Genomic DNA, 6,205 nt, shown 5'->3' on the forward strand with positions numbered 1-6,205 from the left:
TAAAATCTCCCATAAAATCTAGTACATATGGCTTTGTGAGTATAAGTTTATAATACATATACATAAGAAAATACAGTTGTCTCACGTATTTAAGGAAGAGAGTGTACACTATTCACAGCTTGAGCCCCCTGCTGAATGCCACATCCTAATCCCTGCACCCTTGTCAACATCTGGAGCCCACTTCTGTTGAGGCATGTCACACTACTTTATAATTGTCTACATGTCCATCACCCCCGTGTGACTCCGTGGAAGGAACACATTTCCTTTCTGTCCTCAGGAGCTTAGCACAGGCCCATCACAACTCAGTAATGACACCTAAACCTTACTGAGGGCTTAATGAGTCAGGCATAGTACTAGATGTGGTCATGCACTTTGTCTCATGTTCTGCTTCAACAACCCTAAGAGGATCATTATCCTAATTTTACAGAGAGATTAATTAACCAGCCTAAGGTGACCCACATAATCTGGGCAAAGCCAGGGCTCCCCCACACAGGTCTCATCAAACCTCCAGATCCTACTCTCATGACCATCATGTGATTCTGCCTCTCCATTATACAGAATTTGATCTAATGAACATTACTGATTTATAATTATTTAACAGAGAAGCTGGGAGTGGGGACACAGTTAGAAAGATTAATAGCAAAGGTGATCATTTTGACTAGAGGTAGAAGACATTATGGAAGTCCAATCACAAATAAGAATAATGATCAAAAATATAACTACAAGAAGACAATCAACTTAAAAAAAGAAAAACCACTGTCCACAATCCTTTGAAGGAGGTGAGGTGTGTGTGTATAAACAACTAGTACATGAAAAAAAGCAGAGTTGTATGTGTCAAATGCGTGACTGAGTGGTATAGCTATGCTGTGTTTGTCACCACAACAGGAAAGTGGGCTGTGGTGTCCTTTGAGACAGAGAGGAAAGCACTAGGATATGTTATTAATGTGTTTTATTTTCCTACAGGGAAGGGCCCAGCCAAGAACTGGAAGTCAGAACCCTAGGGGCCCTTTCTGCTTCTAACAAAGTTAACTCTAAGACCTTGGGCACATCCCCGAAGCCAGGGTTACCTTTCTGTGAAGTTGGGATAAATTAAAAGGTGCAGGATGGTTTGTCAACAGCTCCATGTTTCCTTTCTCATGTGCATCTCAAATGATCCTATCACAGAAACCGCTGTCCTGTGCAAAGCACAGTGAACTACAGTCCGGCTCCCTGGGCTCAGCTCACTGCATGAAATCTATGCAGGTGTAATTAAGTTTCCCCAGAGTAGGATGTAGACTGACCAGGCTAGTGTGGCTGCTAAGATGACTCCTATGCAAAGCTGGCGCATTGCATGAGCAAGCAAAAGTGAAGACCCTTTAGAACAAGTAGCCATATACTATGTGTGCTATCCCCATTTGTTAAATATATGTTATATGTAATGCAAAATTCTTACAATATGCAGTGCAGCTTCTTGTATTTTAAACTTTGTGCTTAGGTTTAAAATTTGAAAAACAGAATTACTCAAAAGCTACTCAAAAGTACCTTGTGGCTCCACTGGAAAGGGACTAGAGGTTTATACTTGACCAGGGCAGTGACTAGAATACAGAAGTCTTTTTAGGGAGTCAATTAAGGAGCAGCCAGGCCAGGGAAGGAACTCCTCCGTGGCACGGTAAAGCTGGGATTGCAAATCCAGTCTCTGAGTGTCTATTTGCATCTGTCTCTTGCCAGCTGTAGTCTCTGTCCTTGACTACTGAACTTCTCAACAAGATAGGAAGAGGAAAGGAAAGAAATTGAAAACCACATTGATCAGCTTCTCATTGGTCGTTGTGAGAACATTTAAGAGGGGGAAAAAGAAGTTGACAGTTCTAAAAAAAATTACATATATGAATGTATATATGCCTATATATACATACATACATGTATATCCATATATATACAAACCATATATGTATATGATTTGCAGGCAGTTAAAGCTTTTAGTTACCTATGCTGCTATACACTGTCAGTCTAGACTACTGCAACATGGTAACTGAGACATCAAGGTCCATGGACCCCATGACATTTGCTAAACGTGTGACGGTTTAGTGTCACCTGTTTTAGGTAAACTAGAAAACAAATTGGAGGTATCTGAACACCTGATAGTTAAGAACATCTGTAAAGCAGAGCTGAGTGAGCCAATTGAAACTAGGAATCCTACAGATGTTCTCCTGACAGCTGACAAGACTCAGCTCCAGGTCTATGGAGTTGTGATCTGCCATTCATTCAGGCCTTTTTTTTTTTTTTTTTTTTTTTTTTTTTTAACCAGCAGCGCATTGTGCCAGGCAGTGTGCTGCCACCACCCCATAGTGGCTTCCATCCCCACCAGAGACACATCAGCTAAAGAGGGGCACAGAAAGCAGGCTTCTTCCCGGTGATGCCTTATCCCAAAACTGGACATGAGACAACAAAATAGGCCCCAGCAGCTGGAGCTCAGAGGGTCTTCAGGACTGGGAGAACGAGGCCAATCTGGGGACCATCCTCATCCCTAGGAACACCCGTTTGCTGTAGTTTTGAAGAAGCTGGGTCACTTTTCTAGCTTAGCTTCTTTATCTATAAAATTAGAGGATTCTTTTTGTATTTTTTATTTTTACTGAATACCTTGTATGTACTAAGAACAAAGAGCTCTGTTGGTTGATGGCAGAGATTCTAGAAAATGTATGTGAAAGCACTCAGAGAAGTGTACAAAGGTACTATCGTTATGGGTAAATATTTTGACAGCTTCCAGAACATTCTGTGCAATCTGAAGATATAAAGAATAGCTCTGTGGCAGGGGAAACATCGTCAAAGCACAGAATCAGTGAAAACCATGAGGAATTTTACTGGTGTTGACTACGGGAGATGCTAAGTTACCCCACTGGGATTCACAGAGCAGGGGACAGGAGAAGAGGAAATCTCAGAGACTGGCAAGGGAAAGGAAAATAGAACCTCAGTTGTCTTTGCACCAAGACACTTGCAGCAGTCCAGCACAATCCTGCAACCACATGGAGACTTTTTTTAGAGCTGTGCAACTTAAATTATCAATTAGTCCAATTCCTTTACTTAATTGATAAGGAAACTGGGGGCCAGAAAAGTAAAGTGACTGGCCCAGAGGACTGGTGGCAGAAACAGGCCTAGAATTCAATCATGTGTCCTGCATCCCAGGCATCCACTACTCGCCCTGCAATAAAAACTTAATACTCTTAGGGAGCTGATTATCATTTCACTATATACTACGTTGCTAAGCCAGGATTAGTGCCTAACCCAAGAAGGCACTTATCTTCGAGTTTTAAAAGAGAGAGAGAAGAGAGCAAACTGTAAAATGACTACTAAAGCCACACAAATTGTACAGATGACTAAAGAAAAGTTTTAAGTTATTGAGAACCTCTTAAAAAGTCACTTAGATGAAAGCAGGAAGCTTTCTGGCAGTTGAGAAGAAAAACTGGCGTTGTAAATTGTAAATGCCACAGCTGTCATTTTTCTTAAAAAAGAAAAAACAATAAATTGGGACGCTAAAAGTCTGGAATTCGGATTTTCTAATCTAATATCAATTATTTGAGATGCACCTTGGAGAAATTGTGGTAACTAACAAAAAGGGAAACTGGAGAAAGCAAAAATGATCAGATGCTCAAAGATAACTGGAAAGTAAATCCAGAGTCATCAGTAAAAATGAGGGGAAAAGTCCAAGGTGATAGATAACCTACCAGCCTTGGTCACGACCCTGCTGCCTGCTAGCCTGACCAGAGGGAAGAGAGCAGCCCCTTCCAGTCTTTCTTGTGCACCCAGGAGTTGCTCTCAGGTGCACAGTGTCCCCTGTTTGAGGGAATTTTCAACACAGTCTCCTGCATCCAGATCCCAGTTTTGCTGCTTCTGCTGTGGGACTTCAGGCAAATCAACTGCTTTTCCTCAACTGTGGAAAGAAAATAATGATATTGCAAGCAAGAAAAGCTGCGATAAGGGTTTTGTCCGTTAATGTGGATAAAACACTGGAATAGGGAGCTTGCCATATAGAAAACATTCAATTAATGGTAGTCACAATTATTGCCTTTTGCCCTGTTCTGAGCATTTCTGCTACAAACAATAACCAGTTACAGTTCTTAAATCAGAATTTAATTACATTACAGAATAAGGGTACAGCCATAGCTAGATTGCACTTAGTGAAATTGAACGTAGACAATGAATTAAAGGATTCTCTACAGAAACCTATGTTCTTATAGGTTGAATCACGAGTCGCTATTCCTCTTAGCCAAAGCAGGGACTCAGGGCACATACCTCATCGTTGCTCCCCCGCACGCATGCACAGGTCCCATCTAACAGCCGCTCAGCAAGCCGCTGAGCACATCTTAATGCTGGAACTCGCTGCTCCAGAGAGGTCTCCACAAAACTCTCCATCCCAGTCTCCAGGACGATTGCCTTCCTTGTGAATGCCCGCGCCCTCCCTCATGCTGCCACTGCCAATCATCTCCACAGCCACATCAGAAAAAAAGAATTGTTCCTAAACCTTGCATTTCCCATCCCAAGGAAGAGGATCCTGCAGAGAGAGAAGGTGGTGGGGGAGTTTCCAAGTTTCTCTCTAAACTGCAAGGTTTTGTGGAATTGTGAAGAGTTAGACCTTCATCCAATGCCCTGGTCAGAACCCCAGGAAGAAATGGCTTCTTGATCATCCCAGAAGAACAAGGCCCAAGAGGTCGGAACCTGAGAGCCCTGGTGCCCGAGACCCCTAAACCCATGGTAGGCAGGGATGCCCAGTGAAACTGCCTCCCCTCAAGGGACCAGGGCTATAAATCTGGAAAGGACTCCCCCAAACGTTGACACCACTTTCCAGCTACCTCAGACTCTCAAATGTCTGGGATCATTCATCCACCTTAGGATCCTGGGATCACCAAGATAGGATCATGGGATCACCAAGATGGTTTCCTGCCCTCCTGAGTTTCCAGTCCTGTTTGAGGTAGAGAAGAGTAAACAATATACTGAAAGTCCTAAATGCTACATTGGTTGGGGGAGACTGAGGGACTTGGGAAGTTTTCCAGAGGAGATGATTACTAGGCTGAGACTGTAAATAATGAATCTCCCTTAGCCAGCCCACCAATTTCTGTCCCTCTTTCTAGCTGAATGCATACCCCTGGCTCTTTCCATGTTATTTGGGCAGAAAAGATCTGGTTGGATTCAGGGCAACTCAGGGAATTTTATGAGTAAAAGGGTGTTCCCAGGACCTCCCTGGCCCTTCACTGTTTAGTGGTTCTTTTCCTTCCCTACTACAAGCAAAGCACCTGAATCAGGCTTGAGACCAGAGTGGGCCCAGTGCTGATTGATTTCTCACCAAGGACCATCGCTGCCTGTAGATGGGAGAAGCAGGATCACGTGACTAACAGGGGGCCGGGTGCACGTGAGCACCAACAGATTGGGCTCAGTTCCCCTTGTGGCCTCCTGTGGCTCCCTGGGCCTCTGCAGCCCACTGGCCCCCTTGTGGCTCCTCACCAGAGTCCCACATCCCCCACATGGGGCTCCAGATGTTCCTGTTCTATTTTTGTCTATGACATGAGAAAGTGAGGGAGGACCAAAGGGTTCCACACTTCAGGGGACAAGGACCTTGGCTGCTTCTGCCCCTTGTTTCAGGATTTGAGCCAGAGTCCTTGAAACACTGTAGAGCACTTTACAGTTTATAAGGCACATTGGCTGTGATTCTGTTGCTGACTGCAAAGCTGGGGGCTTCGAGACCAAAGTGACCTGCCAAAGATCACAGAGCTGGTGGGGGATTATCAGGACTCAAACCCCTGCTCTGTCTCTCTTGGGTCCACTGCAGAACACTCCCCTACTGGCTGAGCTCGAGGGGGAATGCTTTAGCAATCAATTTTAAAGGAAGAGATTTTTCAAAGGTTGTGGTTTTAAAAACAAAAGGTTCATGTTATGTATACACAACAATTACATTTTTTTCAGATCCTTAGGAATTTGTGGGGTAGAGATAGAGAAATAGTAAAGAATGGTTGAGGAAGTGAAAATCCTAACATTTGTTTGATGCTGAATGAGAGCTGTATCCACCCACCTCCCATGCTTGGCACATCACTGACCCTCAATAAATTTTGTTGAAAGAATAAATGCATTAAACACACACTGCATGCAGTTGTAGAACTAGCATATATAGACATTTAGGTCAAGGTTATAAGGTAATGATGACCACAGTACAAACAGCCAATGAACTCACACAGCAATT

This window comes from Sciurus carolinensis, chromosome 15 (genome assembly GCF_902686445.1).
Source record: "Sciurus carolinensis chromosome 15, mSciCar1.2, whole genome shotgun sequence".
NCBI classification, from domain to species: domain Eukaryota; kingdom Metazoa; phylum Chordata; class Mammalia; order Rodentia; family Sciuridae; genus Sciurus; species Sciurus carolinensis.